This window comes from Panthera tigris, chromosome D3 (assembly GCF_018350195.1).
Source record: "Panthera tigris isolate Pti1 chromosome D3, P.tigris_Pti1_mat1.1, whole genome shotgun sequence".
NCBI classification, from domain to species: Eukaryota; Metazoa; Chordata; class Mammalia; order Carnivora; family Felidae; genus Panthera; species Panthera tigris.
Window position 1 is genome coordinate 13,575,624 of NC_056671.1, and position 12,631 is coordinate 13,588,254.

At 41.3% G+C, this 12,631-nt stretch overlaps 1 protein-coding gene across 1 annotated transcript in view; it reads left to right on the forward strand.

The window, feature by feature from the left end:
* FBXW8 (F-box and WD repeat domain containing 8) overlaps positions 1-12,631 on the forward strand; it is a 117,811-nt gene that overhangs the window by 64,458 nt on the left and 40,722 nt on the right. The window lies entirely within an intron of this gene.

Consider the following 12,631-nt stretch of genomic DNA (forward strand, 5'->3'; position numbering starts at 1 on the left):
CACACAAAAACTTGTCCTTGAATATTTATAGAATTTTATTTTTTTTAATATAATTTATCAAATTGGCTGACATACAATGTGTATGGTGTGCCCTTGGTTTTGAGGGTAGATTAGTTCATTGCTTACATGCTATAACATTTTAATCATGGTAGCTCCAAACTGGAAGCCACGTAGATCAATATTAACCGATGAATGAGTAGCTGTATTGTAGTACATCCAAAGAATAGGCCATCGCTCGTCAATTTTAGACGACAAACTACAGATACATGCAACAATACAGATAAATCTTAGTAGCGCTAATGCTAAGTAAAAGAAGCCAGCCACAAAAGAGTACCTACTATATAATTCTGTTTATGTGGAATTCTAGAAGAAGCAAAACTATGACAGAAAGCAAGTGAATAGTTGCCAGGGGAAGGTGACTGTCAAAAGTGTGGTGGAAATATTCTGTTATGATTGGGTGGTGGTTCCGGGACCATAAATATTTGTCTGTTCCTATCCAATAGTGCACTTAAAGTTGATGAGGTTTTTTTACATGTAGGTTAGAACTACATGATTTTTTAACATATTTTTAAAAGACCAAAAAGTCCCATTTCAAGATTTTCTACAATATAGTTGGTGCTACTCTTGGGAAGTTTCGTTTTGTTGGTTTTTGCTCATCAGGAAAGGTCAGGATTCTGAAATGTGTTAGAGTCCAAGGACAAGAGTGCTTTCCATCTCGGTTCTAGAGTTGAGTGCTTGACAGCAGAGAATTCCCCTGGTGGCTCATGGCCACCAGAACACGTTTAGTGATTGAAGTTTTTGTTGTGTCTTTAACAATAATCTTTCGTGAAGAAATCTGGACCTATTTTCAAAGAAATACAAAGTAATATTGTATTTATGGGATCATAGTATAGTGGTAGCAGGCATGGCCAAAAAATAGTGGCTATATGTACCTGGAATTGTTCCTCTTTCTCTGTGTTTAACTCTGCTCTGAAATAGGACTTAAAACCCAGGATCATGCGATATTACAAAAAAAAAAAAATCCTGGATAAGCAACTCTCCTCAATTCTTTATTCCAAGGCCATGGAAGACTTTTCTGCATATTTTAAAGAGCTTATGACCTTTGAGGCAAAGACCTGGCTTTTATTCTAATTCCTAAGAGTTGTAGGCATGCATTGTGCTACCCTAGTAACAATAAGCACAGCTAGTGCCCAGATCTTGGTCTCTAAATATCATTAATTCTTCAGTGAGTGGAACCAGTGCTAGGAGAGACCAATACAAGATGAGTCTGGAACATCTTGTGGGACCAGAAAGTAAGGGTGGTCCAAAGAAAAAAAAAAAGTGGGTAAGATGGAAGGAGGAGGTTCTCTTTATAGGAAAATGGAAACAAACTGGAGCTCCTTCCCAACGGCAAAATCAGGGGCAGTTCAAGCAACAAAATAGGATATTAATGGATTGTAACCTATAGAATAAAGTAAATATCCACGAGTCCATGCCAGTATAAATAAACAGTTAAATAAATAAGCAAGGGAGAAGAGTCAGCTCTTTTTTACAATAGCATTTCAATTAATGAATTTCTCTATGTGGAGGAGTGATGAAAATAGAAACTCATTTGGCAAGTGCTAGAATAATTCTTACAGGCAAGAATCAATGGATGCTAAAATTGGTATGATGAAAAACAGGATATGGTGAATAATGAGAAATTGACATCATGTACCTCCTGATTCACTGAAAAGGCACGTTACTTCTGTGCTACTTATGTCAAAAAATGCATAACCTGATTTTAACCATGAGTAAACATTAGACAACTGAGAGATCTTCTATAAGATACATGGTCAGTACTTTTCAAGTGTCAGGGACAGGAAGGACAAAGATAGATTGAGGAATTGCCTCAGAGCAAGGAGACATGACAAATGCAACATGGAATTCTGAATTGGATCCTGGACGGGGTGGGGGGGGGGGGGGAAGGATTTTGGTGAACCACTTCATGAAATGGAAATAAGGTCTATAGGCTAAACATCTTGTATCAATGTTAATTTCCTGGCTTTGATCATGTTCCTGTGGTTATGTAATATGTTAACATTGGGGAAGCTGGGTGAAGGGTCAACTGTAACTCCTTGTATGATTTTTAGAGCTTTTTGTAAGTCTCAAATATTTCAAAATTAAAAAATCATTAAACAAGGTAAAATTTTTCTCATAGCAATTTAAAATTCCATGTATATATATGCTGATTACTCAGGAAAAAAAAAAATGTGCCTGACCGTTTTCTTTTTCGCTGAATTGGGAGCCTGATATTCGATGAGATTAGGACCTAGGTTCTTCTGGTGGTGATTCTACAATTAAGGATTCTCCACACACTTTGTGTCTGTATCTTGCTATTTATCTTTAGGCTATTCTTTCCCCCTTTTATTTAATGCATGATGGTATGAGTGATATTTCATTTCCGAAGAATACTTTTTAAAGAATGATATAGCCATTTTATTTTATTATTTAAATTTTTTTTCACATTTATTTATTTCAGAAGTGAGACAGTGTGTGAGCGGGGGAGGGACAGAGAGGGAGGACACAGAATCTGAAGCATAGCCATTTTATTTTAAAATGTCAGTATTTAGCAGTATGCCAGAAGTTAGGGTTTTTTTGTGTGTTTTTTGTTTTTTGGGGTTTTTTTTTTTTTTTTTGCCACTACACGATAAACAAGATTTTTCGGTTTTATATGTAAGATATGAAAGGGAGACCTGATTTGCCAAAATAATTTTAGGGGGGGTAAACAAAAAAGTCTGAAGACCACTAGTCTTTAAGGCAGGTGGATCCATGGGTCTGGAGTTCAGAGGAGAATCTGTATAGGGCTGTTGTAATCCACACCTGCCCCTGTCTTGTCCCCCAGGGAGCACCTAGGGACATGGGGGCACCCCAGCTTAAACATTCTTGGCCCTCCTGGCAAAACCCATCCACATGCAGGGAGATTTGCGTTGGGGGTTTCAGATGCCTAAGTGAAACGTGAGATCATCTGCTGTTCCCTTTCTCCTTCTTGTTTGGCGTAACTCAGAGTTGACTAGAGTGGTGCCATAATCTACATCTTTGATTTTTTCTACTTTTCCTTTGAGCCATGTAATACTTTTATTGAAAGAGAATTCATTGATAGTATGATTTCAGGATATTTCGAGGGCTTGGAAGGGGATTTCCAAAACCTGCAAAATGTCATCGCTGGAATTTCCATTGCAAATCTGTTCTGAGACTACACTAAGTTCGGAGCGTAGCTCCTGAAAACTTTTGCAAAATACAAGTTCTGTGTCTTCACTTTTGTCAGTGATAGCTTTTCAAATTATTTTTAAGAATCCTTTTATTGTAGGAAATTCAAAATACACGAAATTGGGGAGAATAGGGTGATGAATCCCCATGTACCCATCATTCTGCTTCAGTAGTCCTGAGCGTTATCTAAATCACGCATTTCTAAATATCATATAGTTCTGTCACTTAGCACATGAGTGGAACTGTTTTTGAAGATAGACCTATTTGCCTTTTAGTAACAAATAAACTTTTTGAAAAGAGAAAGAACAAGGAGATTAAGACTTACCCTGGGCTACTCTTGGCCTGGGCTCTCTTGCACCTGTCTGGTCAGGAAAGTGGTGGCGATGTTGCGTACTCCTTTGGAGTTTAATTCACCTTGACCTATCACTGAGTCAGAAGTAGAATTTGTATGTCAGAGTTAAATGTTGATTATAAAATTATGTGGACCGTGATTGGGAAAAGTGAAAAAAATCTCATCACAAATCATGTTAACATTTATAAAGATATGTATACAAATGATAATAAAATTTTGGAGATAGTGTAACATGTAGAAAAAATTCAAATTGTCCCAAAGGATGTGTAGTGAAGAATAAGTGTTCTTTCTCTACCCGCCACCACTGTCCCGACTGCCCAGTACCATAGTCTGTGCGCTGGAGGCATCACCGAGCACCACTGTCTGACGGACTCTTCAAAATATATTACAGATTATGTTTCTATTGCTCCGTTATAGTGTAGGAAGACACTGGCTGGAGCTGGCAGGGTTGGTGGCCGCGTGCATAGTGATGTCTCTTTCGCATTCTCTGCCTCCTTGGCACTTCCCCTTGTAGAACACCTGGTCCGGATGCTTCCCCGTGAATCTGTTTTTCCTTGGACTCCGTTAACTCTGAATTCTTCTACGGAGTCACATTGTCCTATCTTACGATCTGTTATTTGATTCCTCTTCAACTTACTGTCTTTTCTCATTTTTTATTTTTAAAATGTTTTTCTTCTGCTTTGAACCTGAGACTCCTAACTATATTCCTCTTGCTTTCTTCTTGACTCTCTTTCTGCTTTGGTGATCTCTCATCCGGTCGCTGATCTGTTGTGCCTAACCAGCCACTTGATCGGTCCACGAGCCCATTCAGATTCTCGTCAGTCCGAAGTACAGCTTCCAGAATGCTTCCTATGCGTTGTTTTTCTCCACATCACGGGGTTCAAGTTTAGAGTTGTGTTCGGCTGCAGCGTTGAGGATGAACATGCACGGTAGACGCTTTGTCCTATTCCAGACCTTCTGTACTGAGCACTTCAACATGACCCTTGTTTGCACTGATATTAACCTCCCTGGCCACCTCTTCCATAAAAGCAAAATTTATTTTCTCCTTTCAGACTCATGCCACCTTTACCTCATAGTGCTGTTGTATGGACTTGATGAATGAGGCAGTACACAGTTAGTGAATGCAATGGGTAGATCTCAAATTTTTGTTAAAATGCTTTTTCTCTTGTCAAGGAGTTTTTTTGGCTCCTGTTTATTTATAGGCAAGTGTTTACGGGTGGAAATTGAAGTTACAAGCCGTTTTTAAAAACAGTTTCATTCACTGTTCTCTGAACTGCAGTCAGATGACCCTGCCTACGTAACTACAGCAGTGCCCCCTTATCCGTGATTTCAGTTTCTGCAGCTTCAGTTACGCGCAGCCACTGTGGTCTAGAAGCGGGCGGGGGGGGGGGGGGTCCTCGGTCAGTGGTAGCCTAACGCTACCTCATGCACATCGTTCCATCTCTTCACGCAGGTGTGTTATTATCGCACATCATCGCAAAAAGAGGGATGAGTTCATTTCAATAAGATACTTTGAGAGAGAGACCACATTCACATGACTTTTGAAATCACAATATAGTGTTATAATTGTGCTATTTTATTGTTGACCTCTTACTGTGCTTTTTTTTTGTTTATAAATTAAACTTTATCAAAGGTATGTATGTAAAGGAAAAAACATAGTACCTAGCGGGTTTGGAACTGTCCATGGTCAGGCATGTCCTGGGGATCTTGAAACGTATCCCCCACAGGTAACGGGGGGGGGGTCGATTACTGTGGTCAGAAACTGCCCTACGCCTCAGGTGTTTACTGTGCAAGCTCAAGAGGATAGGAGCTCATGGCTACGATAAGTTCTAATCAAGGAAGCACTAAAGACCACAAGACACTCTGTGGTTTAAGAAGTGACCAGTCTGTGACTTTCTCAACTGTCAACCTGTTTTAAATTTTAATGGTGCTTGAAAAAGATCAAAGGGGAGGGGGCAGGGCCAGTTGTGTGTGGTGTGTTTCCCCACCCTCCCCCCCAAAACCAGTTCAGCAGTTATTTACCTTTCAAGCAATTAACATAATTACCATTATGCTAAAAAGTAATTTTGGAAAGTTCTGCCCTGAGCTCTTACGACCCCACCGGGACAGTTTTAGTTGGGACTTATCTTTTTGATGGAAGCCTAATTGCAATTTTGGCTTTGTGCACACAAACAGAAGCAGCTAATTGTTTAGGCAAATAGCAGATTAATTTAAATATGCATCCCTAATAAAACAAAAATGGTATCCATTATGGTCCTTGTTCCCATGACGAGGAATATAAATATTCTGTGCAAGTACCATTAGGCGGAGGTCTTAAGGATTGTCGACATTATTTCACAGTGGTAGCACTTTCCTGATATCGAGTAATCTTTACAAAAGCTCACATAAATCAGTTTAAACTCATTTAGATCCCATTTCCACTGTGTGCAGTTTCATTACCACACTCTGGCTGGCCTCCTCCGGGAGGTGGGAGGGGCATGTCGCAAACTGGCATGGGTGCCCACCACAGCTGCTGAGCAGGCTTTGTGTCTCCTCAGAAGACTGGCCATCGTTACTCATGTCATTGTTAACAACCGTTCCCCGGTCTAGGGTGAGCTCCGAGTTCCTTCCGCCCTGCTGCCGCTTGTCAGAGCCCCACTCCCGTCTCCTCGATTGGGCCGAGGGCCCTCACTCATTGTGCTCTTCCAGATTTTTTGACAGACCCTTTTTCTTCTTTCGTCTGCATCCGTGTCATATTTCTCGTGAATGAAGTCGTCTTGTCGTGAGGCTGGCACTGGCTCAGAGTTGAACATCCTTCATCCAGCTCTTGAGGTTTCGTCAGGGAGAAAGAAAGACCTCTGCTGTCCTTTTAGTTTTCCCGGTGTGGGGCAAATAAATGGGGGCCGTGAGCTCTGGCGCTTAGGGATCATGGCTTGTTCAGGAAATGATGGCAGTGACCTGCTTTTTAAGTCACTACTGAGGAACTAACTACACAGATCCTCCCTTTGCATTTGCTAAGACATTTTCTCTTGTTTTCCCCTGGCCTGACTTGCAGGATAAGTGTAGTAGACACTTTTGGGGTGTCTCCTAGCCCCAGTGAACCTCCTTAGCCCCCGTAAGGGTAGGCACGTTCACAGTGAGTATTTGCATTAGTCTTTGGCCTCGGTTGGACGAGGGTGGGAACCGTAGGTCCGGGGGGCAGCTAATTCATGGATTGGGATGAGCCATTTGGGCCTCACACATTTAGTCTGGGTTCTGTGCTTGGATTAGAAGACTCTGCAGACTGGGGAAGAGCGACAGCTGGTTTGTGGGGGAGACAGAAGAATGAAAACAGCTGCACAGAGAGGCACACAGAACACATGCCCTGCCTTGGTTCTGAATGTCTTCCTAGTCCCTGCTTCAGATTCCTTATGATCTCCAGCTGTACTTCTTGCCTTTGGGTTCCATGAAATAGCCCCATTCCCTCCCAGCCCATTTCCCTTTTGTGTTTGGGTTGCGGTGGATTTTTGTTTCTTAGAACCAGATGTCCCTTGCTAAAACGTAAGACAAACATTTGGCAAACCTTTATTGACAGCCACATTGTCAGTGACGTTCTGAATTCACTGACATAGGCGATATGGAAGAAAAAGGACACAGTTCTGACACTTGAGAGGTCCACACAATATCAAGAGCCAAATCCATATCAGTATTGTTTCTGTGATATAAAATTTGGCCTTTTGAATGAATTTCTATCAGATTTTTAAAAATTATCACTTGTTTGACAAGTGACTCTATTTGGTTCTGACAGGCATTGGCTACTTACTTCTTAATGTCACGTGATGGTTGTGCATCCAGTTCAGCTTGAAGTGTCTAGAGAAATTAGCTGCCCCTTCTTTGGGGATATTAAAATAATTTTATGGCATGATAAAAAGCATATCCATTTTCCCATTGTACTTTGTGTCTTCTGTTATGTGTTACATTTTGGTCATTAAAAAGTTTGTTTCTCTCAGGTGCAGGTTTTGTGAGAATAGGAGTCCTATCCTTTCTGTCTGCCCCCAAACGAGATGCTTGGTAGATGCCACGAGAATATTCACTGCATGCAGTCAGTGACTTTCTTGTTTTATTTTGTCTTATTGCCGCAGTTTCCCGACTACCTAGAACAGTGGCTGGCCCAAAGCCGGGGCTCAGTAAATACTTGATTGTACTATTACATCGATTCCCTTTTGACTAAATGTTGGTTAACGTGGGTGATAGTCAGCTACAATATTAGAAGACATTATTATAATTCAGGTATTCGTAGTTCAAGTCCCTGCAGTTTTGAGGTTGTAAGAGTAGCCACGATGTAACTACTAACGAATAGATTGATCATTTATAAAACTAGCTTCCACCCAAACATCTCTCCCCATTCGCTGCTGAGTCTGTTCCTGCCCACCTTGCCCGGGTGTTTTTGGGTCAAGTGTCCAGCAACACAGTTGCAAAGTGAAATTGCAAATCTTGCAAAAGCTGCAGGATTTAATGTTAAAAGTGATATTGGAAGAGCCCCAGATGCGGTAATTACATGGGTGAGTATACGTGGCTTTTTTTTTTCTTACTATTTAAGTCCTTTTTTAAAGATTAATTGCCTGCTGATGCAAAAGTAATAATGTACATGGGGTTCATCACACACATAGAAACGAAAAGCCTGACAACAGTGGCACAAAGGCTGGGGGGCAGGAAATGGAAGTGTGTGGCAGTGAAGCTCGCCCTCTTCACATGAAGTGGGGCAGTGTCACTGGAGCGTAGACCGGTAAGTTAAAGATGAATGCTAAAATGCTGACGCATTTGGGCTAAAATAACACAACAAGAGTTTGGGCCAATGAGCCAACAGGGGAACGCAAATGGAATAAACACGTACTCGGTTGAAGCAGATACTCCATCTAAAAGCAGGCAGAAAAAGAGAAAAAGGGAACACAGAACAAATGGGACAAATAGCAAAATGGTAGGAAAAACCCATTCCTGCCCATAACCGCATTAAAGGAAATAGTCTACACACTCCAGTTAGAAACAAGCCCAAGTATATATGCTGTCGACAAGAAACTCATTTCAAATGTGAAGACACAAGGCAAAGAGAAAGGACAGAAAAATATATACAGTGCTAACACCAATCAGGAGAAAGCTGGAATGCCTGTATCCATAGCAGACAAAGAAGATCTCAGAGCAGAGAACACAACTAGGGGTAAAGAGGGACATTTCACACAACGAAGGGTCAATTCGTTCAGAGGACGTGACAGTTTCAGATGTTCACACATGTAAAAGTGGTCTTGGAGGACTGTGCTGTCGACAAGGAAGGGGCTGACAAGGTTTTATATGCTCAGTAGTTGAAGGGAGTAGAGAGAGTTGATAAAGACACCGACGCTGTAGGAGTCCAGAAAAGAATGTGGCCATTAAATTGAGGGAACCCTAGAATATATTTTCCAAAAAGACCTTTCTTAGGATGGCTCTGTGAAGCTCAACCTCGCAGCAAAGGATATTTTATTGCACAAGATTCTGTTGGAATAGTGATGCCGACAAAACCGAGTAGTTGATTAATAATGAAAAATGTGTTTATAGATAAACTCCATGTGTGCTTAGAGTGAGCCGTGGTTGAGTAACTTCCACATTTGGCAGAATCCAGGCAAGTTTACGTCATTTGCTCGTGGAGCTCATGGTTATTTTATGCACTTGGAGAGGCAGCCGCACATCCCGCACTTTCCCAGCATAATTCCAGCCCAGCCTCATCACATACCAAGTGGCTTTGGACCAGTTGTTTAACCACTCGGAGCTTCTGTTCTCTTTTGTAAATGAGGATAATGATGTGCCTCCCAAAATGGAAGTGAGCACTCAATGAGAGGAGACAAATGAAAATGTCTCACTCTCAAAAGCTCTGTGAAAATTGCAAATTTTGTTTCTCTCGTGACTGTTTATTGTGACGTCTCCGAACAAAGGCAAACACACATAACGCAGAAGTGCTTGCAGGAGGCACATCTTGGACTATGCCTGTCTCCTATTGAATGTGTATTCAGCGTTTTCTGCAGCGTCTCTGTTTCTTCTGAGAGTGGGGAGGACTTGCCAAAAGATTTGCCAGGGGAATGTGTCGTGGAGCCGTGTGTGACCCGCGGGTCCCCTTGGTTTATCGTAATTCTTAGAAAAGAACGCTGTTTTACGTCTGAAGCGACATTTAACTTGAAGAAAGCTCCGCTTCTGTTTGTCATCACCTACCTAGCCTGCTGGCGGTTTCAAAGTCTTTGCAAAGCAGCCCACATGCATTACTTTCTTCTGACTGTATTTATTTAGTACTGAATGATGCTTTATGGTAAGATCTTAAGTTCAAAGCACTTGGATTGCCGAGAGAAGAAACGTGAAAGAGCTTTATCTGTTTTGGGTAATAGGAAGTTGTAGGAAGTAGCATTAGATTTTTGGAGGAGCAACAGAGGGAATTTGCACTATTAGTAGATTGTAAACATGCTTTACAACATGGCAGGCCTTCTGGAACACACGAAAGGTAAAAATGATTGGCCTATTTCCAGCCTTTTGTGTGGCTTTTCCCCTTTCGTCTGTCCAACAGTCCTGTGCAGTAGGTGATGTTATCTTCCGTTTTGTAGATGAAGAGACGGGCCCACAGCTTAAAGTAACTTGCCCAAGACCTTCTGCTAGCAAGTGGTAGAGGTGGATTTGAACTCAAATAGCCACAGACTGTTACTTCTGTACAATCATTTCTCAGGGAACTTTGAAAAATAAAATCAGTGGGAATTGGAGCAGGACGTTATCCAGTATGATGCAGACAGTAATTATTTTCTTGGGTATATTGGCAGGGAAAGAAGTGGGTGGGAATGATAAAAAGAATTTGGGTAAGAAGAAGAAAGGCATCCCAGGTACAGAAAAGTTTCTGTTTCTGATAGAAGAATGTAAGTTCCTGTAGACAGACTGCTTCTCAGACTTGAGCGTCTATCCCCAGAGTTTCTGTTGCCCCCAGATCTGCATTTCTAACAAGCCCCCAGGTGATGCTGCAGCTGCTGGGGCTTCTGGTCTGAAGACCACTTGGAAAACTTGGATATCATGCTGTGGACCATTTGAGAAAGGTGGAGACACACAGCCAGTGTGTGTCAGAGGAATTCATCTGGGGAGCAGCATCCAGGGAGCTGGAGAGAGAAGGGTGTGTAGGTAGATCAAGGTTTTTAGCAAGTGGAGGATAGTTAAGCTCACGTTTTATAATGATGGAAAGTAAAGCATCAGTGCTCACTGCGGCTGAAGAGGGTGGTGTGAGGAAGGATGTAAACTACGAGTTAGTGGCTGTTTTCAGATCTTGCTGGCACCTAGAACAGTGCCCCGTATATAACATGCTCGGTAATTTTCTGCCTGATATCTCACGCTTGCTAGAATGGCTGTCGTCAAAGACCAGGGATGACAGATGCTGGTGAGGATGTGGAGAGAAAGGAGCCCTCGTGCATTGTCGGTGGGGATGTAAATTTGTGCAACCACTGGAAAACGGTATGGAGGTTCCCCAAAAAATGAAATCTAGAACTCTGGATTTCATAGGGTCCAGCCATTCCACTTCTGGGTATATGTCCAAAGGAGATGAAGTCACTGTCCCGAAGGACCGTCTGCACCCCACGTGCACTGCAGCATTAGCATTATTCATGACAGCCAAGACGTGGAAACAGCGTGAGTGTCCATTGACAGTTGAACAGATAAAGAAATTGTGGCATACGTGTCCAACGGAATACTATTCAGCCGTGAAAATTCCGCTGTTGGCAACAACATGGGTGAACCTTGAGGGCGTTATGCTAAGTGAAATAAGTCCGAGGAAAAACAAATGCTGTATGATCTCACTTATGTGTGGAATCTAAAAACAAACAAACAAACGAAACCCTCAGAAACAGAGAACAGATTTGTGATTCCTGGGGATGGAGGTGTGGGAAAAATCAGTGAAGGTGGTCAAAAGGTGTCCAAGCTTCCAGTTAGAAGATAAGTTCTGGGGATCTAACTTACAACATGATGACCACAGTTAATACCATACCGTGTATTTGAAAGTTGCTAAGAGAGTAGATTTTAAAAGTGCTCATTCTAAGGAAAAAGAAATTTGTTAACTGTGTGAGGTGATGGCTATTAACTAATAATGTACTATGGTAATCATTTTACAGTATATGCATATATCAGACTGTTGTGTCGTACAACTTATATGTCAACTATAATCAATAAAACTGGGAAAGATTATTTGTTGCATGAATGGACAATTAAGAGAATGAATTAGCGCCATATGTTCAAAATATTCAGCAATTGATGTGTGTCCTGCTATTGTTAAGTTTGTCTCATAAAAACATTTTATAAAATTTATCTTTTTAGTAAAAATAATTTTAGGGAAAATCTTCAGAATAGACAAGAGGATATATAGTAAAATGCCCTCCTACTCTTGTCCCTTCTCTTTGGTTTCTTTCCTTCAATGCCAAGCACTGGTAACAGTTTCTTGTGTATCCTTCCATACATGAGGATAGTCTGTGTATACGTTTGTGTGTGTGTGTATAAATTTTTTAAAACACGAAAGTAGTATAACCTGCTATACCACTACTCTGTCCTTCACTTTTTTCATTTAATAATATATTTTGTTGATCTTTCAGATAGCTTATGTATAAGTCTGACACAGTCTTTTTAACTCCTCATTTTATTTAAATTTCTAACTGTGGTGCACATTTAGATAGCTTCTAATCTTTTGACATAATGGAAAACATTTCAGCGACTATCCTATAGACATTCGTAATTTGCTACGTATCATCAAATTGCCTCCCAAGTTGGGTGAATTAGTTTATATCTCCACCAACAATTTAAGATAGAGCCTAGGGTGCCTGGGTGGCTTTGTCAGTGAAGCATCTGACTCAGTCAGTTTTGGCTCAGGTCATGATCTCATGGTTTAGTTGTGAGATCGAGCCCCAGGTCAGGCTCTGCACTGACAGCGTGGGGCCTGCTTGGGATTCTCTCTCCCCGCCCCGCTCTCTCTGCCCCTCTCCCCCCTCAAAATAAATAAGCATTTAAAAAAATAGAGCCTATTTCCCTATAGCCTCAACAACAAAATGTTTTATG